Source organism: Hesperophylax consimilis, chromosome 1 (genome assembly GCF_061612785.1).
Source record: "Hesperophylax consimilis isolate HC1 chromosome 1, BYU_Hcon_1.0, whole genome shotgun sequence".
NCBI classification, from domain to species: Eukaryota; Metazoa; Arthropoda; class Insecta; order Trichoptera; family Limnephilidae; genus Hesperophylax; species Hesperophylax consimilis.
The window spans coordinates 47733676-47756588 of NC_142836.1; the positions used below are offsets into that span (position 1 = coordinate 47733676).

Sequence of the window (22913 nt, forward strand, 5' to 3'; positions counted from 1 at the left end):
CAACCGCCTGGAACCAGCGAGATCATGGCATATCCATTTGAGGTACGTTGTGAGACGGAAGTTAGTGGGAGGGAAGAAGAAGGGGTAGAGGAAGGTGGGGAGTTACCTGAATATTCAGATCTGGTCACTAAATACAGAAAAATTCATTTCAAGCAACGTTTCAATTCTGAATGGTGGTCTTAGACCAAGACATTACTGAGAGTATCTTTACTCTAAATATAGTATCTCTTTTTATTGAGTACATTGTGAAATAAAAAAAGTTAATCAAATAAAATTTACTTGCGCATGCCGGAATTTGAACCCGCGACCTACGGTTTGCTAGTAGAGAGCCTTACTCTTCGACGACGGAGGCCGTCAAAGGCTGGTTCCCATTTTACTCACATTTTATCACGCACAAATTTTCCGATTCGGTAATTTTTAGGAGAGAGTTAATTTCTGTAATTTATACGCATTACTTTATAGGTAACATGGTCATTTATGGGAGGTCTATGGTAGCTATAAACCTTGTAAAAGGTTTTCTTAAATTTTCTGCTTGATTGCTTAAATTTACATTATTTACCAAAAAAAAAATATATGTAGTCGACCAAAATACGATTAGGTACCTAATTGATTCAAAAGTTTTATGGCTAAATATTTAGCTACCTTTCCAAGGTACAGGAGTACACGTAAACAATACATATTTTTCTAAATAATTAAATTATTTTGAAATTTTGAAAAAAAAATTAAAGTATCAACAGGTAGATAGGTACCTACTGAGACCTGACCTGCGTAGTAAGTCGCTTTGAGAAGTGAGAAAATATTTTTCGCCAGCGTGGAATAAAAATAGAAACAAATTACATGATATTTTTAAAATGATGTTATTTATTAAACGAATTTCTAAAACTAAGGGTCTAAACCACATAATTGACTGAGCATAGCGAAGTTCTGTTTTAACTCGACCGTTTGGCATTTCATCCGTCTGTAAATTTGTCTGTACGTTCAGTTTTCGGTTTTTGAAAAAATTTTTTCAACAACTTTATTATTCTAGCAAGCCTACCTTTGACATGATGGCTATCTTTGACTGATTTTCGTTTTCGAAAATCTGCTGCATTGACTTTATTATTCAAGAAATATAAAGTTATTTTTCGTTTTATAAAAATCTAACATCAGAAGCGGTTACTCAAATTATTTTGTAATTATATAGATTGTGACCGTTCAAATATTCTGGAACTACATTGCACCACATTTCCTAAATTTATTATTCCAGTGTTATGTTTTAACATTCTGAAATCAAAACCATAAGATGAAGAAACAAAGGTAACTAAATACCAATAAACTTTCTAGTGTTTCTGCGTTTAATACACCTGTAAATGCGGTTGTGCCATACAAGCAGTTAACAGTGAAGAATGGAGGGTTAATTGTCTCAATAAAGGTCTCTGATTGCAAGTGCTTCCATTTATCAATCGATTAATTATTAACGACCATCTATTGCGAAAGAACATTTTCTTACAAGCCAAAGGCTATTTTATAAAAACCTGCCAATGAATCATTAAAAATGAGAAAAATCAGTACCCACTTACCAGACATTTTAAAAATCTTTGTATAAAATTTAAGAATTATTTGGTATGTAACGTGCTGAGAAGCCTGGCAGTAATTTAATCGGAAATATAAAGAGATTTAAAGAGTCTAAAAGTGTATAAAGGTTCGTTCAAAGAAAGCTTGTGATGAACTTGCCCTGGGATAAATTTTTTGTTTATTGATTTATTATGGTTAGAAAGAATTTTTCAGTTGATTTCACGAAGTAGGGGTTTACCAGATGTTGGATAGCTGTTTTAGAAACAAGTGTTTAGATTTATTAGGGTGGAGAAAAAAATAGGAACATGCACTGTATCGTCAGAGACCTCCGTGATGGTGGTGCTAAAATTCTTGATTTTATTCAGTGGAGTAGCGACGAATTTTGTTTGGGGCGGATAGAAAAAAAAAACCCTAACCAGATCAGTAAGAAACAATTCAACTAGGTTGAGCAATGCTACTAAGTGATTTCTAAGTAGGAAATACGCCGTTAAATATAGTTACGTAATTTTCTAAGGATTTAGACGAATTATAATTATGAATAGCGAGGTAAATAACATTTTAACAGGACGAGTTTGGAATTTGCCTAATTAAATTAAAATCTCGCAAGAAGATTTAAAAAAATAAAACTATCACATCATAATTATTTACTACATTCTAGAATTAGGTTGATAATTTGGGAGCCGAACAAACTGGTAGGCAGACACGCCACTGGACTGGAAGAGTCTTGTTACATTCTTTTGAACAAAGAATTGGACATTTTACTTGATAAGTAACAATTTATTGGTTTTGAAACGATTTAAATTAATGTGACGGGTCCTAGGGCTCATAATTGATGTGTTCCTTTAGTGCATTTCTGTCTTTTGAATACAAAAAGCATTCAGAATTCAAAAGAACATAAATTAGAAATCGCATATGGCGATTTGGGGGGTTGGTTTGGGGAGGGAGAGTCGTGGTTAAGGAGCGCGGGCGGATAGACAGTCAGCGTTGAAGATCGGAAGGAGGAAGTCGATAGTCGTGGTTAAGGAGCGCGGGCGGATAGACAGTTAGCGTTGAAGAACGGAAGAAGGAAGTCGATAGTCGGTGGTTAGAAAAAACGGTTCAAGATAGTCAGTTTGAAAGCGTTGGGAGACGATAAAATACAGTCAAGGGGGTCAGAGTTTCAAGGTTTGGGAGACGGTCAGGAATAATCAGGATCGGTCAGCGTTTTAAGATAGTCGAGTCAGTAAAAACTAGGAAGCGCGTCAACAAGAATTAATCGTCGGGACGCGGACACGGCTAAAGTCATTTAGTGTAGAAGGTGTGGTTTTCTAACAGCATGAGTATTTTACTGCATGTGACTGTGTTTGTTTTTTTATAATTATTTGGATTGTTGACACTAAGATGTATCGGTAAGTCTATTATAATCTAATTATTAACACTTATTTCCCTAATGTAAACCAAATAATCCAATTGTATTTTGAAGTAAGGGTATTTAACTTGAGTACTATAGGTACCCGTTAGCGAAGGAGGCCATAAATCACCTATTGCATTGAAGCGACCGGGTCTTGGCTATTACAAAAAGGACGAAGAGCGGTTACCCTGAAGCCGCTTTAGATCATTCAACAATAGACATTATTTATGAGTTAGACTATTTTTCGCAATTTAAAATGATTTAATAATTCTCCAGTAATAATATTTAACGATTAGGTTATACGAAATTCATAAAATATATTTAATTAAATATAACTTATTCAAACATCACTCTTTTCATTCATTTTTGAATCGGGATAACGCAGCGGATTGAAGCTAGCCGCCGAGAGAATGCATCTGTCTGGCATTCCTATTCTGTCAAGTGAGATTTTCATTTTTCATAAATTTGGCGGGGACGAAGTGTACGAATTTTCCGTAGGCTGTCCTATCTTATCAAAGCGACAAAAGCGAAGGGAACGAAATTTGTGATTGGCTTGCCTAATAGGGACTTTTGTGTTAGCAAAGTCGATAACCCTGGATACCGAGATAAAGTCTATTTCCAGTAGAGTAGCGCCGGTTTTTACCCTGCTCAGGTGTGGTTGAGTTATTCCCGTAAAAAGCACCGGTTTCTGTCGAAGGTGTTGGCGGACCAGCCTTAGATAGTCACCCTGAATAGACCCCTGTTTCGAGTATTTTCAGCTGGTGAGAGGACGCTTTTCACGGAGTTCAAATCGAAGGGAACGAAAATTGCTAATGGGCTTTCCTACTTGAATTAGCTGGTAGACGAAGGAACAAAGCGGATAAGGGCTATGCTATTCTTGTCTGGCGTATGGGGAGGATTTTCTCGCTGACAGAACGAAGGGATCGTGACGAATATGAAGTTGTTTCGGCGCTTTCTGACGTCCTTCCTGTCAAATTCAATAAGTACTTACCCCACTATAGGAGGAGAAGTCATCCAGAATTAGGTTGGAAATTGACTCCGACTGAAACCGTTTGAGCTGACGGAGATCGGATGATTTCAGATTCACGACCTGATGATTCCAGTATCCCTGATCCTTAGCGCCGGAAGTCGAGGATATCACTTTCTACCATTCTTTGATATTTGAAGCGAGCGGAGGGTGACAAACGATAGAGCGAGTGACCATGACTTTGAAGTGGGGTAAAATCTCCCGTCTCGGAAACACTCGTTATGTCGGAAGGACGCCCTCATTCAAATTAAATATTGAAATGACTATTTTGAGTGTGGACGAAAGACTTGAGGTATGTTCTGTATTGTACATATGATAAGTATGTGTCATTACCTCTACTGGAACGAGAAGCTGTATAGACTGGAGCCAGGAGCTATTTGGAGTAGCGTGACTGCAGAGGCGAAGCCGAACAAACTGAAGCTGAATTCATCATTATTCTTACAAGCGCAAACCAGAGGGGTGTTCACTGGACTCCCGAACTCCTGACGTTGCTGATGCAAACCACTTCAGTATATGTTTATGTTTGAGGTTAGTAGAGTGGACTCCTAACTTTCGGCATGCTGGCGAAGCTTAACTCACCATCGATTTGGGGGAGGTTGACGCGACCTAGACCTCGCGCTACCCACGTGACCCAAATGGTTCCTGACATCAGGCTATCATGCCCACCGAACCGGAGCAGCTCCTTGTACCTAACGGTATAAGATGAATCTTCATCATTCATCATCATCATCAACATCATCATTTACCACCAAGGACCCACATCCCACCTTCATCACCCTCCGGCAGGAGGCAAAACATGTCATTATTTCATCTGTCGCTGAGCGATATTCAATTCATTTCTGGAGGTGTTGGGATTGGACTATCAACTTGGCTGCTCTCGAGCTGGTCACGTTGATGGATGGGATTTGGACGGAGACCAATCGAAAGCAACACATGTTTTGTCTCTAGCTATTCCCGAAAATACCTATTCATAGAAATAACTCACAAAACTAACAATCCATAGTCAAATCATTAACTTAGAATCTTGTGCATATTGAATTGAATTGTATATAGCGAATTTCATGTACTTAACTTATAATTAATTGTCTCATTATATTAGCACATTATCGACTGCAGCGACCTGAAACGTTCTGGCGAGCAAACAAGGTAGGAAAAGGTAGTTAAAATCAGGGTAGTCGGTCATTGTCTTATTTTCAAACCATACAGAATGTAACACGCCTCATCTAAAAAGAACCAAAGTTACCACAACCAATTAAAAGGATCCTTCAATGAATTAATCCCTGTCGAAACAAAAAATTGACACAACGTGACATATTAATTCGTTGAGATTGAAGGGTTGATAAACCGCGAGAAGTTTCAAATCAAACGTAACAAAATGTTAATTCGTTAAAAAGCTAGGGGAGACACGGTAAAAACACTACAAGCTTGGCAACTGATCTGTTCAATCGTCAAACTTAATGTACTTTACTTTAAAAACCCTTGAATTTTTTACACGTGTAATAAAAAAAAATTAAGAAGATATTATGAATACTTAAGCATATGCATAAATTATGATTACTTGTTATTTACATCTAAAACGTGATGAAATAATTTTTCTTTGAGTGTGTCAAGATTTAAATCGAAAATATCAGTGACATCTGTAAGCCCATTGCCCAGTACTCTCTCCATAACAGAATTGAACACGAAGTTATTGTTGTGGAATAATAAAAATCATGAGTCATGAATATTGTTTTTCAATCAATTTTTTCAAACAATGTTGTTTGAACAATCAAATAAGAATAAATAAAAAATTGTATCGCGATTTAATATAAATTAAAAGGTATTCCATTAGAAATATTTAGAAAACTGCTTTCACATTACCAAAAATACGGCTGTGCCCTTAAAAAATTAAATATTTGGATGCGCAGATTAAACCGAGGAATTTGTTGCATGGTGGTTATGCATTTTTTAGAATGATGTTTATTTATCTGCCTTTTGTACAGTATTAAGCATTTAATAATAACAACAAAAAATATCAGAACGTGATGACTTCGCTTAGATTTACCATCGCTGACAGAGCCACTCGTAAAAAAACGTAATTCATCATCTCGTGCCGAATACTTTAATGACCTTGTGGTTAAAGAAGTCATCCGTGAAAATACAAATAAATAAATAAAAAAAGCTTACGAAGACTAATAGTATGGTAGATATTCCAGGGCTGGTCAACAATAAACGTAAGTTGAATTTATTGCGGTAATAAAAATAAAAGATGGAGGGGACAATATTGTTTCGAATAAATATACACAAAGATTTCTTACGAGTATAATATTATTGATCCATTTGTTTTTCAAATAGAATTTTTGGAATTTTAAGCATATTTAGTAATAAAAATTTTCACTCCTAAGATTTAAAAATAAAAATATTAGTACATCTAATAATAACAACTGTATTGTTGCCAATAAGCTTCAAATTTCTGTAATATTAATAGCAAAGGAGGATAAAATAGCATGTGTAAAATCATACAATGTGCAGCGTTTTAAATATGGTGTCATCTGCGTGTAAAATTATATCCTCTCCAAGTTCAAACTAATCAATGAATTTGTTAATCTAAATCTACCTGCCAAGTAAGTGTTGTTTTTGTATCTGTTTTGTACATAATCAGAAAAAACCAAGAAAATAATATTGTGCCTCGCCTTTTTTACCTAAAACGGTGACGTACAAATTATCCAAATAGTATTCATTTGTAAGACATGAAATATTTCGGTTTCATCAATCATTTTTCCACGTTTCTCCTATTTTCGGTTGCATCATTCGTTTTTCCACGTTTCTCATATTTTCGGTTTCATCATTCGTTTTTCCACGTTTCTCTTATTTTCTAAAGAATCGAAACACTAAACTATAGTAAAAACCTATGCAAAATGCTGATTTTGTAACATTGTGAACTTGAAAGGAACTCGTAAAGCGGGATAATGAAACAACAGATCCAGATAGTGTGTGGTTTGTGGACTGACAACCATTTCCATCTTCTCCACTACCCACACTATATTGACTTCTGGATGAACCCCTCACCAAGTTGTTTTTACTTCGGATTTATTCTAACCGTTATCTGGAGATTCAGTTTAAATTGACTAAGGGCAGCCTTAAAACCCCTTGAGCACACATATTTGATGACTTTTTTTGTTTACGTCCGCTCTCTGAGCGATGTATCCTGCCTATTACCAATTGCTTTGGTGAAATCGAAAACAAAATCGGTTTGCTCTCTTAACCACTCGATCATTTTCATAAATCTTCGAATGATTATACCAAATGCGCATCTTATAACCTGTTATTAGACTTTAAGTTGTTATTCCTCTTTTACAATGACCTTTTTTCTTATTCATACTAGAAAATAAGTGAACCATGAATTTCCATTTTTTTTTAGCCGATGGTCCTACCGATTCGTTCCAAAACACTTAATTTTAGCTTCGTTCCGTTCAATTTCTTATATTATATTGCTGCAGATGACCAATTATTATTTCTCAGACTGTAATAATGGATAAGAAAAATAGAAAAAAAGACAAACCTGCATAACAAAATTTGTTATTAAACTATCTATTACCATATTTGTATCTACCATAAAGTAAAAAAATTAACTCAAATCGATATTTTAACTAGCTGCTTCAAACGAATATCTGGTGTCTAATTTTCTAATAATTATTATTAAGTCGAAAAAGTTTCTATTGTTCATCGGAATTTCAATTACCAGGTCGGTGAATAATTTATTATAGCAGTCATCGTGCACGGCTGTAATACCGACGGTATCTACTCGAGTTAATAGAATACAAAAAAACTCAAGGCAGATGCGCGCAGAATCACGACATTGAGCCGAGATAAAACAAGTTTTTTTCATCTTCATTTTGACAGACATTCTATTATCCGAAGGCTGTGTTCGACTTAAGTGTAAACGAAGATTGGCGACTGTCAATTCGATATTTGAATGAGTAGATACTTACAACTTACATACGTATTACCGCATTTACATTGAAACGTGTATTTCATTTTGGAGAATTGATTTCCAATTACAAAAAATGATCGTCCGTTTTGCCAAATTTCAAGCGTATCACATTCGTTGCAACACGATTTTAATTTATTGAGATCTGTGTTCTGGATTTAAAGTCCTTGGATGGATTTTATATGCATTGAATACGCTCACAGCTCACATGATATATTGACAATTGCTGACGAAAAAGTAAATATGTAATTCCAAAAGCTAGGGAATTAAATATATAATGGCACAACAGTTCAACACTTTTCTGCTAAAATAAATATTTTTCAAAGTAGTTTTTTATCACATCCGTTGCAACACGATTTAGATTTATTGAGATCTGTGTTCTGGATTTATAGTCCTTGGATGGATTTTATATGCATTGAATACGCTCACAGCTCACATGATATATTGACAATTGCTGACGAAAAAGTAAATATGTAATTCCAAAAGCTAGGGAATTAAATATATAATGGCACAACAGTTCAACACTTTTCTGCTAAAATAAATATTTTTCAAAGTAGTTTTTTTATCACAGATTTTTTTTTTTTTTTTTTTTTTATAGTGAATACCTCACAAGAGTCCCAACTGCTCCCGTCTGGAGCCAGTGAGACTATGGCATCCCCAATTGGGGGATGTTGTGAGGCTGAAGGTAAGTGGGGAAGGGAAAGAGGAAGGTGGGGAAGTACCTGGCTATTCAGATCTAGTCACTAAACACGGCTAAAGCCATTTGGAGCAACGTTTCAATTCTGAATGGTGGTCTTACACCAGGGCGATACTGGTAGTATCTTCCACTCTGGTTGATTGATTGTTCTCATAAAATCGAAATCCCTCAGTTGAACAAAAATGTGAAAAATCAAAACCAGTCTTTGCGGACAGACATGCGTGCAACGTGCAGCCCTCTGGCTTCTGGTCCATCAAGCATGTATTTCAATTAGATACAGTCGGTGTTTGAACAAATTTATTTTAAAATATTTTACTAACCTTTTTCCTGCACGTGAAGCCCTGGTATTCCCTTCAGTGTATATACTACATGGAAAAAATATCTAGACATTGAAATTTATAAATATCAATTATCTTTGAAATATGAGTTTTACCCAGCGTCATGAGTTCGATTCCCAGGCTGGTTAACTCGATATCGATGACAATGCATACTATCAACTGTATGTGGCACTCACGCACACAGACGTGCACACACACGAATTTCTCTGAAATTGGCTGCTAACCGACCCAAGACATTGGCTGAAAATTGAAAATATTGTTTTTATTACGGGTTGATTTAAAAAAAAAAAAAAACAAAAAATATATCATTATTATCTTGCAACATCTGAATTACCACCTCACGACGCGTAAACCTTTCAGGAGATGCGCATCCCCGGCGTTTCTTCAGACAGCAACAAGCTGCTAAAAATGTTTTCTTCTTGTTGGCCAAACATCAAACAAATAATTCACTATCCCAAACCATATTTTGAATTTTCAAACATCACATTATCGCCTACCATGAGCGGCAAGTCACTCAATATTATTACATGTTTTATAAAATAATAATCACGCTTCCCACAGGGGAAAGAAGAGAAGACGGACTGTCAAGCAACTAGGTCTTGGCACACACTCCTTGCCTCATTTACAGTCATACATCGTCTCATGTATACTCTTCTATTATTCTGACTCTTGACATGGCCTAACTCAAGCATCAGATTCACTTCATTGTGCCTTGTCTTCCACGGGCGTCCATATTAGCGTCCTTTTCTTAATTTTACTTATTACGCTCACAACAGCCCTGCATTTTTGCGGATTTCCACATTTCTCGAAAGATCACACATGATTTTACCACCCATACGCCTCAGGGGTCTCATTTCTACAGCATTCAATCTACTTTCATCCTTCCTCTGCCAGTTGAATGCCTCCACTGTGGACTGCTAGCTTCGCTTCTTTGGACAGTTTTTTGCTAGCGCCAACCGCGTTCATTCCTCCATTAATGGAGTTAAACTGTATTTACCATTAGTATATATACTTATGTAACCGAAAAAGAAGTCATAATAATACCAAAGTAACCGAATATAAATCAATTCGTAATCATTGTTAGTTAACATTGATTAAGAAGTTGCAAATAATCTTTAAATCATATCGTATAACCGTCACTAGATAATATAGAAATGAACAATGCATAATGTCATTTATCTTTTTTAAAGAGTATTAGAACATCAAGACGTTTTATCATCAGGACAGATTTACGGTGAAAGGTTTATGGGCCTTTCTTTATAATTTCGACTTCTTTCAATTTATTACGATGCTTTCCAATATGGACAGGTAGCGAGACAGTTGTGTTCAATTATTTCAAGCCATAAATGTCTTATCTTCAAAAATAGATCAACTGTGAAAAGAAAGTTTATCTTTTAAGAAAAACGTTATCAACAATAGAAACCTCAAATGCTGTGACAAGATTATTTCATCGAAATGATTATAAAATTATATGAGCCGGTTATAGAAGTAAGTAAATACATAATGTGGTTTCCGTACTTGCTAAATAAAATAACAATACAGCACAGTGAGAAGTATTTCTTTTAAAAAGTGTGCAAATCGAACGCCTTTGTCATAAATTTGTATAAAAAGTCAAAACTATTCACTTAAAAATAAATTATTTGTGTTGGTAAATGTCGTAAAAAGGAAAACGACTAACTTACGTGGTAATTATTTAAAGTTTTATTCATAATATCCCGACATTAAAAACTTTATAGTTTTTGGGTAAGTAAACAAGACAAACGTTTAATGTTATCATTTTGTTAAGAAATCCACGTCAGTCACGGCATACTTTACTAATATAATATATTATATAGGTACTTAATAAATGAAATTGTATGGATTTTTTGTGTGAAGCTTTCGCAATGTTATTAGTCTTAGAGCATGGTTAATTTTTGTGACATGAAATTACCGGTCTGAGAAAAATAAACATCAAGCGCGATAATACATTGTAAAGAAGAATAAATTCATACATAAAGAAGAAGATCACAAAACTGGATAAGTTAAAAAAAAACTGGTCTATTAACCAAGTGGTCTTGTTTTTGACCATTCCAGGAAAGATTGCTGAAAGACTAGGCAGAAGATAACTCGATACCTCAGGGTTTCTAAATCATAACAGTATAATTTTTCTGTACGGGGTGTATCAGCATGTACCCGGAAAATTTTAACAATCGATTCCTAAGCTAAAACTGATGACCTTTTTCTGTCCTTTCATATTTATTTTCGATTAAGAACAAAAAAAAAATATTTTCCCATCATACGTGGTCACCTGGTACATCCTAGAGGGTCACATGATACACACTCCGTTTCGTTTCAGCAGCACCGCATACACAAAACACAACGTGTTTCACGTGATTGGTGGCAATGTGATTAGTGACGACGTGTGTTTGAATTGTTTTGTTTTTAAATGAAAAAAAATATATTATCGAACATCAAAATAACATCAACATTTTTTTACTCCAATATGCTCAGGAGTAGCTGGAGAAAATCCTTTGGGTACGGGGAGGTGTACCCTTTATTTTGCGATGAAGGTTTCTAAGAGACTTGCTAACAGACAACCTCTGGTTGGCGAAGATACCAGATTAAAAAAATCTTTTCCATCATAGTGAGGTTGTAGATTGTTTTTGTAACCCAGTACTAATCGTATTATTATCGGTTTTTTGCAAATGCTCAATACAGTATCCTTTGGCAACACTGATTTTTTGCGTTTTGGCCTAACCGAACGTAAAACGGGAAACAGACGGTTTACTTTTCGTTGGTTTCTGTCTTTTATTTTGCCTCTTTCACTCGAAGTGAAACGTCTGAACACAAAATGAAATTAAGTACCGAATAAATTCATTATTAAACCGATCCGTCGATGTTGGATTTTGGCACTCGGCATCTTTAATTCACGCTCGGAATGAAAGAAAAATGAAACGTCTGGACACGGAATGAACGCTTGTTCATTTCCCTCAGTGCAATTTGAAGCTTTATTCAATACTCTCTCCCATCAAAGTATCTCCATAACTTTGTCCAATTCTGATTCATGCTTAATACGCAAAAAAATATAAATAGCTCATGGTTTCAACATTAATTACTAGATATATACTATTTTATATAATTGACGGCCGGCATAGTCCAGTGGTAACGCATTGGACTGCCATTCCGAAGGTCGCGGGTTCGAACCCGGCGTGCGCAAATAAATTTTATTTGATTAATTTGTGTTATTTCACAATTAATTAATTAAAAATAATATATAGTATATTTTCGGCACGTTCCAGAGTGGAAGATACTACCAGTATCACCCTGGTGTAAGACCACCATCCAGAATTGAAACGTTGCTCCAAATGGCTTTAGCCGTGTTTAGTGACTAGATCTGAATAGCCAGGTACTTCCCCACCTTCCTCTTTCCCTTCCCCACTTACCTTCAGCCTCACAACATCCCCCAATTGGGGATGCCATAGTCTCACTGGCTCCAGACGGGAGCAGTTGGGACTCTTGTGAGGTATTCACTATAAAAAAAAACTATAAAAAACACCTATTTATGTCGGAGAGATGGTCAAAGATGCATTAATGTTATGTATGGAAATTATTAAATTAATCCAAACTAACAACCTAAATACCTATTTTGTTCATATTTACTTCACCCCCCAACTTAATTTGATATTAAAGTTGAAATCAAGTGTTCCTTTTTTAAGAACCTTAGCATGAGGCGGAATTCGACAATTTTTCCGTATCTTCTTTTTTTATTGAGGGAGCAACAAGTAGTAGTAGTTCTTTAAATTTACTTTATCAATTCGAAAATGATTAATGTGTGATTCAAGATTTTTTTCAGCTACTTCTTTCAATAATGTATTTGAAGATCCCAATACCGTCTGCCCCACCGTCGACGTTTTCTTCGCCTCTTTTTTGTAAAATTCTCATTCGATTCATCGATCATTCCATGATCACAAATCTAAGCTCCCGACATCATAGTGTGAAAGGACGTATGAATGTTCATTTCTATATAATTCTGTATGTGCCGTGTGGACGCGAAATGAAACAAATTGAACGTTCACTAAAGTGAACACTCACCCGAGTGATCTGTCTGATGCCGCCTTAAGTAGACGTTAGCAAAAAACGCACGATCAAGCTCACGCATTGAAAAGGCACGCAGTTTTTCTTATTTAAAAAATCTCTATTGAATACCTATCTCAAAAACTCAAAGAATAATAATTCAATTAGGTTATAATTTATAAGAAGAGTTTTTTATATTCATTACGGTTATTATATAGTGAAAGTAAAATTTTGTCAATAAGGTAGATGTACATAATACAGGTTCTCAGTAAATTTCTCAACAACATTAATACTGCGAGAAGATCACAACAAGTGCATAACACTAGATTGAGATTAACTTTTATGTATCAGCCGGTGAATACCAGAACATCCTTTGGACATAGGAGTTTTTCTTATAAAGCTCCGTTGCTTTATAATATGCTCGGGGAAAAAAAAAACTATGGGTTCGTAGAATCTATCCAAGAAAATGGTAAAAAAATCCATACTGGCGGAGAGTGGTGATTTTGGATTGCCCGTGTCGTGGCTTCTGTTTGTTTATGATGGATAAATGGTTAAGTTGTAGTAAGTTTCTGAAATGATTAATTTTTGTCCAACGGATACAAATTTTACAAAACATGCATTTTTTATATTGCTCATTTCATCAATAATTGAAATTTCACTTGGTGGCGGCATTTTAACTTAAATAAAATTTATAACTTTGTATACACTAAAATTTTATCAAAAAAGATCGACATGTTTCAAAACCAACGTTTTTTTCGTCAGGATAAACGTATAATATTATTTTATTATTATACGCTTATCCTGATGAAGAAACCATTGGTTTTCAAACACGTCGATTCTTTATTTGATAAAATAGTCGTGTACACAAAGTTATTTATTTTATTAAATTTACTTAAATGTATTATTTACCTACCTTATTTACAGCACCAAATAAGTATGAACTCTTTTATTTTATGCACCAGATTTATACCTATCGAGTTCTCGTAAAACTCGTTGCGAAAATCCATCCCGGGTGATTATACAGGGTGTCCGGGGGTGCAGTATCTTCGGAAGGTGATTTTACATGATAGAAGAAGTAAAAAAGATAAATAACTTTTTAGAAATTCCAATGTTTATTTTCTCATTTAAAAATATTTTTCCGTAGAAGAATATTTATTTTCCGATACAAACAATTCACCTTTATTACCTAAAAACTACCTTAATACGTTGGAATTTCTAAAAACGTAAATTATCTTGTGTACTTGTATTATCATGTAGAGTCACCCCCAAAATTAGCGCACTTTACCCCCAGACACGTATTAGATAAAAACATATAAGTGTAATCTGCCATAGTATTAATCGACTGTTTTAATGTTTGTATCTAAAAAATTAAAAATCCAATTGTGATTATAACAGATTACACCTTGGTCATTGAAGTAATATAATTTAACTACTATTTAAATCATTATATGCCTACTCAGCTATCGCCAATCTTACTAACGACATTGACTCGGACAGGAACATTTACACCAACCTCAAAGACGTTAAACATTGCGGGAGTAAAACTCGAAAAAGCAAACGAACTCTTCTAGAAAAACTTAATTACTTAATCATGTATAAAAATGTTAACCTAGATTAACACAAAGCCTTCTAACAGCAAACTGTAGACCAAAAAATACCTTACTATTATAATGGCCATTAAACAGACCAATAAATTACTAGAAAAAAATACAAAAACCATTTTGTCAACGAATGAAACCAATTTGTGTTACATGCAAGATTTATATCTAAACTATTTTCACCGAGAACAAATCATTTAAAAAGCAAATTAATAAATAAAGGTACGAAGTTAAATTGACCTTATTCATGCAAAATGTTTTCAAGTAAAATGGTAGTGGAATGATAGTTGAATCAATCGAGCAAATTATAATATTTGAATACAAAAAAGTAAACGGGGCTGTTTTGAAAACGATTTCTTTTCGTTGCAGAGAATAACTTTAAAAATATTTGTGGTATAAAGTATGTACATTTATTTAATGTTTATTTTATTTACATTAAATTTGAAAATATATATATTATGTACATAATGCATGTTATATAATATCAATAATTTAAGGAGTTCATTTTCGGGCGGGTTAAAGCGCGGGCTTCTTAATTAAGTAATTAACGTAACGTAATATACATTTAAATATTACTCATTTACTTTTTACTTATCAGAATTGAGTAAATATTCTCGTAATATAACTAGAGTGGGTACTTGTACAGAATAATAAATGAAGTGAAAATGTATTTTAACATTTGTGTTATACAATATGTTATGAAAACAATTCTTTAGAATTTCATAATAGTCGTGACGTTGTCAACTCTGCCCCTATGGACATTATTTAGAGAACTGGTTTCGCACCGAGTATTTTTTTATACGTTTATTGATCTATTCAGGTTGCGATTTCAATTTCCATTGCGTCTATTTTTTGCATGCAAAAGGGCATCTGATATGGGAAGTTATAATGTAACTATCCGCCTAGCCGGTGGGGACAGCACAGTGTGATATGACAAAATCAACAAAGATAAAATCAAGAGTAAAATATTTTACAAAACAAATAATTGTCTTAACAGCAAACATGAAATTATCAATAATTTTTTACAAATTAACAATGATAAAGCCGGTAAACATTATAAAAACGATGATCAAGTCAATAATGATAGAATCAATAAAAATAAAACAATAATGTTATAAAGGGTAGAAAACGAAAAAGTCTTTTTTAAATAACAAGTAAAGTTGACGCATTGATAAATATTTAAATATTATTTGATAAATTTGTGTTATTTCACAATTTATTAATTATTAACACATATATTTTACATGATTTGCTGTATGTTGACAAAAATAGTTTTAAATATTTTTATGAATATATTACATTTGTGGTACGTTCCAGAGTGGTAAATACTTTCAGTAACGCTGTGATGAAAAACATCCATTTTGCATTTCAACGATGCTTGAAATAGCCATGTTTGGTGACCAGATCGGAAAAACCAGGTAATTCCCAACCTTCCCTCTCCACATCTCCCCCCCCCCCACTACCTTCAGCGTCACAACATACCCTTATTACAGATCCCATAGTCTCACTGGCTCCAGACGGTTGGGAGCAGTTGGTTTCATGTGCGGTACTCACATAAAATAAAATAAAACTCATCAAGATGGACGAGTACAAGGAGCCTAAACTGCATGTCAATTCTTTCTTTCTTATTCTTTCTCTCATTTGAAAAAACTTTCAAATGAGAAGCAGCAAGTGGCCTCTTTAAACCACCAGTTTCAAAAGTCTAGGTTTAAGTTTTTCAGTAACACAATGAACCACAAACTTGCGATATATTCCTTTATAAACAGAATAGACAATCAATAATGACCATTGACATTGAAGATTGTATAATAGTATACTAATTATAGTTATTGATGGGCGACTTCTCGTTACCGTTTTGAGTAACACGCCTTTTCAAGGACACCCTGTAATGATTCAATAAATTCCTAAAAGGTTAATCAGTATTGTTACTAGTTTTCTAATAAATCAAATTAACATTTCTGCGAGTGTCGACGCATAAGTAAATCAGAACGAGAGCCAAGATTATATAGTGTCTTGTTTTTAATGATATGGAATCAATCGATCAATTATTTTATCTAATGAACCAGCGAGCAGGAATTCAACATAAATCAAATGAGCTATTTACATCGTTGTACAATCTTCTTGATACTGGTTACGACTTGTATGTAATTCCGCACAACGGACTCTGCGCCCGAAATCAGCGGAAGTTCACCACCATAATTAGGGAATACCACAAGGCTCAGGAGAGAAAAACGACGGAAAACAGTAAAAGACGAAGAAATAAGATCTGATAACAAAAAATAAATCAAAATATTTCTGGGGATGCATCAGTTATTATATTCTTTCTTTTAGTCAAGTTCAGATGTACCGTCATTCGTTATTTTATTTTCCTTTTTTATAGTAATTTACGAACAACACTAACTTAACAAGGGTGTACTGCAATGACGGCTCGTGACTTTTGAGTGTGATAGAGTGAAGTTTTAAAAATTGACACTGGACTGTTTTAAGGAGTACTTAATCTCGATTAAACTTTAAAAATTAAAGGATTTTTCGCTTCTGGTAACTAAGGCATGAAAAACTAATTCTAACTGTTTTACCTTGGCATACAATTCGTAGAAAATTCTTTGGAACGTAACACAAAAATATTACGAAAAATCAATATATTTAACTTCCAAAACGTGCGACAAATCCTTACCTGCTTTTTTAAATCCGGCATCCTTTAGAATAGGTACAATTATGTAAGATAACATAAAATATTACATTCACTCGCAAAGCTAAATAAAAATAGTCGAGGTGACATTAAATAAACCCAAAAGCACAAAGTAGAATCAAATTATTAAATAAATATCACTGTCACATGAAGGCGTGAGTGTGTTATTGTTTATTTTTCATAATTTCCGGCGCGAGTCGTTAAAAATGTTATATCATGTCGCGATAACGAAGTAACCTCAAAACCTCTTACGGCATAAATAATATGTGGAACAGAATGTAATGAAGAAAATTAGTTTTACCGCGAAAACTTTCGTACTGCGCGCGCGTAGCTCTTTTGCCGCCGTCAAACGCGGACTGATGAGGTGCAGAGAATCCCAAGACATCTCGCCGACCGCTGGAAACAAGGGGGGAGACAATGAAGATGAATTCAACCGACCCCACATAAAAAAGGCAGTATCACCTAACAGACTATTTCTGTTTATCTTGCTAATGCATTTCTTGTTTTGTTCCGTGCACTTTTACTGATTTCTAGATATAATTATGTGGATAGAAGTTTTGCAGAGTAGGAGTTAAAATGACTTAGGATTGTTTTCGTGATAATGAAAAATGAAAAAAATAACAGTGTGGTGTGTTCGGCTTTTTCCCATTCTTTGTTTTCCAATGTGTGATTTGTGACAATGATGCAATGTTAATTCATTTTTCCCGCCTCAGTAGTAGGTTCCTAATTCATAGATATTACCTTTATAGGTTTACTCTGTTTTTTATTTACCTATTATAAAGTGATATATTCTGCAATGTTTCAGAGATAAACAAAATGGGTTTAACAGGTAGACAGCTACACAATATACATCATTATTTATGTATTAGTGATGGTGGTAAAATAGATCAACAAAAATAATCGCTTCAAATTCGCTCAAAAGTAGTATTAGGTAGAAAAATTATCGATCACTACATGTATCAAAAAATATTGACATTTTCGTTTATAGTCTATTGCTTTACATCGATCATGTATTATTGAAATATAATATTTAAAAAATATATATTTCAATTATGTTTATCACCAGCAATAAGCTTCGCAGACATTTTATCACCGATTATCTAGTATTATTATTACGAGCGCAGATCCGGGATAAATCACGGGATATTATAATAGTCTGATTCGGGAATCGAAAAATATTTAATTTTTCGAAGAAAATTTCTTCTCAAAGCTTATCACTTTGTGATGTCATTATTTATTAGAATAATACACAAATAACTTTGTTTACATCACTTTAATATGTATAACCTCTACATGTTTCATCAACATTCACCTACTAAAGTCAAAAATTAAATATAGATTATAATTGAACAGGGGAAGAAGTGGGGGGGGGTAAAAGGGGGCGGAGTTTTTCAGAATTGGGAATTACAATATTGTTAGACGGGAAAGACCAGTTTAGTTGGAAAATATATAAAAGTGGGTTTATAATTTTTTTTTGCTTATTAATTTAGTCTTCTTTTTATGTTCATGTTTTCTAATTTCTTTACTAATGACTTTAGTATATACTTGTTCCTGATGAGGTGAACATTGTTCATGAAACATGTAGAGATTATATATTTTAAAGTGATGTAAACAAAGTTATTTGTGTATTATTCTAATGAAAAATATTTACTAAAAAATATTTGTATCTGGAGCATTGCTTTTCAAAAACAAGCACTGTTAATTTTAAAGATGGTCGGAAATATAACTTTCGAATGACCAACGAAACCGAAATTCACAAATCAAATATAGAATTAGAATTCTGTTGGAACCTCAATCTCTGAATTGTTCACACAAACAGTTCTATCGAATTGGAGTTACAGACAGAGTCACAGTTTAATTACAATTCGAAGCTCGTATGTATAAAACTAGAATCCTTAAACTGGTTAATCCTTAATTAATCCTCCTAATATTATTTTTCAATAAATACCAGCCATAAGCTGCTATATTTTAATACTTTTTACGCAGTACCTAATAACCATTGTACTTTGTACTAAGACTCTGCGTGTTTACAGTTGACATGTTAAGAAGCAAATGACACGGTTATAGGTGACAATAGAAACGTTGTTTTGATTTATTTTCCGTATTAATTACAACAGCTGCGAAGGCCTTTTTTGTAAGTTCCATCGAATCTAAAAACCAACAAAACTAAAGAACCCAGACTGACTACATAATGAATAAAAAAGTACGTACCTTGAAAAAGTTGCTTGCAGGGTCTAGTCACCGCTGCTTGGGAAATATTGGACTCAAGAAATTGACTCATACCCCCACCCTCCTTACATGCCGTCAAACAACATAACAATGGTGTCTAGTATAATATATTTTATAATTGTTTAAGAATTTACGCTTTTTATGTTTAAAAATCAGTTTTTTTTAAATGAGACATCATTGCACTCGCAAGGGTGAAAGAAATAGTGTGCTAAAAAATAAGATTTTTCAAAAATATTTACAAAATAGGCATGCATATATTATACCTTAATTGAAGAAAAAATTTGAATCCGAGAAAGACAGAAATAATTCAAAATTTGGAGGAGCACTTCTGCTGCATAAGTATTTATTTTTTATGTGAAACCGCACAAGAGTACCAACTGCTCCCAATCGTCTGAGCCAGTAAGACTATGACATCCCCAATTGGAATATATTTTATGAGGCTGAAGATAGTGGGGAAGGGAAGGAAATTGTAAGAAGAAGGTGTAGAAGTACCTGGCTATTCTGATCTGGTCACCAAACACGGCCAAAGTCATTTCAAGTAACGTTTCAATTCTGAACACCAGGGCGATTCTAAGAGTATCTTCCACTCTGGAAGGTTCCACAAATATACTATTTACTACTATAAATGAGTAATTTGTGAAATATGATTTGAGATTTTCACGGCCAAAAGTATTTTTGTTATTTGTTTTTGGGGTGTTATGCCGTGTTGCGCTAACTCCTTCTTTATCCAAAGTTAAAGAAGGCGTTAGCGCAACACGGCATAACACCCCAAAAACAATAAAATTTACTCGCGCAACCCGCAACATCAAGTTTGCTAGTCGAGAGCCTTACCCTTCGACAGTAGAGGACGTCAATTTTCACGGATTTTGGTCAAACTAGAAATATTTAACTACATGAAGTACGAAGGTATACATATATTTTACGTGACACCTCACAAGGGCGCCTTGTCTGTGCAGTGTAAAGTCAGGGGAATTATATCGCCACCCAATTGGTCAGCATTGTAAGACAAGTAAAGGTAGGGGTTGTAGGAAGGGATTTATTAATGCGTATCTTGAAGAAGCCTAGATTATATTAAGGAGGAAAAACAGATGCCGGTAACTCATTACACATACGAGCTGTCTTACACAAAAATGAGTTGAAGAAGCGGCCCGTTCTCGTAAAGCCAACGTCAACTGTGAACAGGTGTTCCACTTGTGTACGAATAGTTTTATGGAAGTGAATCGGGGATCAATGTTCCTAGCTCCCTAGAGCAGGCTCTGTTTAAATACCCGTAGAACACAGTTAGCAATCCCACATTGCGTATGTGCATTATAGATGGCTCTCGGTCCGCCGAACGATGAACCGCCCTTCTTTGCACAGAAAAGGTTTATCAAGTACTGTGGGGCAGAACGAATAATAATAATTATAATGATAATAATGGTAACGCGTCTAATCAATGCTTTTATATTATATTGTTTGCTGTTGGGGTTCTCATCACAAGACTACCCTTGAACCTTGAAATGTTGCACAAACATCATTTCTTTTAAATAATGTATAAGATTTGTTTTTTTTATTCGTCACAGTTATTATATAAAGTGAAAGTACAATTATGTCAGTAAAGCAGTTGTACATAATACAGGCTAATAGACATAATAATCTGTAAATCTTTCAACAGCACTGATTCTGTTAAAAAATCACAAGTGCACAAAACTAGATTGGATTCTTCTCTATTGTATCAACCGGTGAATACCAAAACACCCTTTGGACAAAGGAGTTTTATTATAAAGTTCTGTTGCATTATAATATGCTTAGTGAAAATATTGAAACTAAAGGTTCGTTAAATCTATTCGAGAAAATTGTCATAAATTCTGTACCAAAGATATTAGAAGAAATATCTTTGTTCTGTACTATCTGAGAGTGGTGATTTTGGATTACCCATATCGTGGCTTTTCTCATAAATCAGCGTAGAAAACCCATATTCGATATAATCTATATATATGCACGTGCTACTCATCTCGATATGGGAATTCCCTAATGAGATGAGCGGCGGAGGATTCTATTGTAATGTACCATTTTATGAATGAAAAAATAAATAAATAGTATAATTGGATTATTTGAATATGCACCGTTTTGGTCAAAAATCACCTCAAAGGCGCTATATACTTACCTTTTATTCGCAATAGCTACACAATATTTTTGTGCTATTTGTGGTGCAATTGGGTGACATCAATTGGGTACAGTAAGGGTACGCAAACAGTCCCATAACTGTCACGTTGGATACCTACCTGACTGGGTGTCTGCTTATACATGAACTGATTATACCTGTTGAATAAGGCAAACACACAATAAATTAATATTCTCGTTGATGGATGAATAATTCATCGTCCTTATACTGTAGCTAGAAATGTGCAATGTTCAGTATTGAGGCAGTTGCTCGATACGCCGCAGTCTATTATTGGTTTTCCATTGTGAGTACAGAAGGTTGGTGCCGATAGCCGATGGCATAACACATAATCATTGTTATTGTGGTGCATTCTTCTGGCAATCTTGCGGATTCAATTTTAACATAATGAATACTATTAAATGGTGTTATTTCGAATGTGAGTCCCACTGTTAAATTCAAATGTCAAACAGCTATAAGAAAAACAAAATACGAATAATGTCGAGAAAATTAATTTATTTACAGTTGATGGCCTCGGTGGTCGGGGGGATAAGGCTCTCGACTACCAAGCTGGAGGTCGCTAGTTCAAATCCCGGCGTGCGGCGCGTTCCAGAGTGGAAAATACTCTCAGTATCGCACTGGATTAACAAGACCATTTGCAACTGAAACGATGCTTGAAATGGCTTTGGCCGTGTTCGGTGATGAGATCTGAATAGCCAGGTACTTCCCCACCATCCTTTTCTGGCAATCTGACTGCTCAGTCTACAGTCAGATTGCATACATTACATTACACTGTTTCCAGATCTTGATTATCTGATTATTTACGAATTTTTCAAAACTGTTGATAAAATACACAATAATCTTCCGATTTTTATTGAGTTCAAACATATCAAATATGCAAAGGAAAGAATATTATTTTAATTACTGAAGATAAAACTAGCGATTTTTAACAAAAATTTGAAACATAAAAGATACGGTCGCATCTGTGACCTGAACCCGGTATCTGTTTTTTAAATTGTCAAATTTTCATTTAAAATTCGCTAAAATTACCTCTTTTTTTCTAATCAAATATTATCTTCATTTCAAAATATAAAGTATATTATTTGTTAACTAGTTATTAATAAAAAAATAAGGATATACACTGGATTACAATTTTAAAAATAATCATGTCAGATATTCATAATATAAAATGTGAAATAGCGTACTTTAGGGTGACGATGATCCATTT

The 22913-nt window shown here is 34.3% G+C and overlaps 1 protein-coding gene across 2 annotated transcripts in view; it reads right to left on the reverse strand.

The window, feature by feature from the left end:
- The window catches only part of GV1 (nuclear protein GV1), a 72198-nt gene extending 54530 nt beyond the window's left edge, over positions 1–17668 (reverse strand). The window contains exon 1 of one of the 2 annotated variants that reach the window (XM_089639628.1): positions 17618–17668. The gene's annotated coding sequence lies outside the window, so the exon portion shown is untranslated. Of the gene's footprint in view, positions 1–17568 lie in introns of both variants that reach the window. The other variant, XM_089639637.1, reaches the window with a different exon arrangement.
- Positions 17669–22913: the final 5245 nt, after the last annotated feature.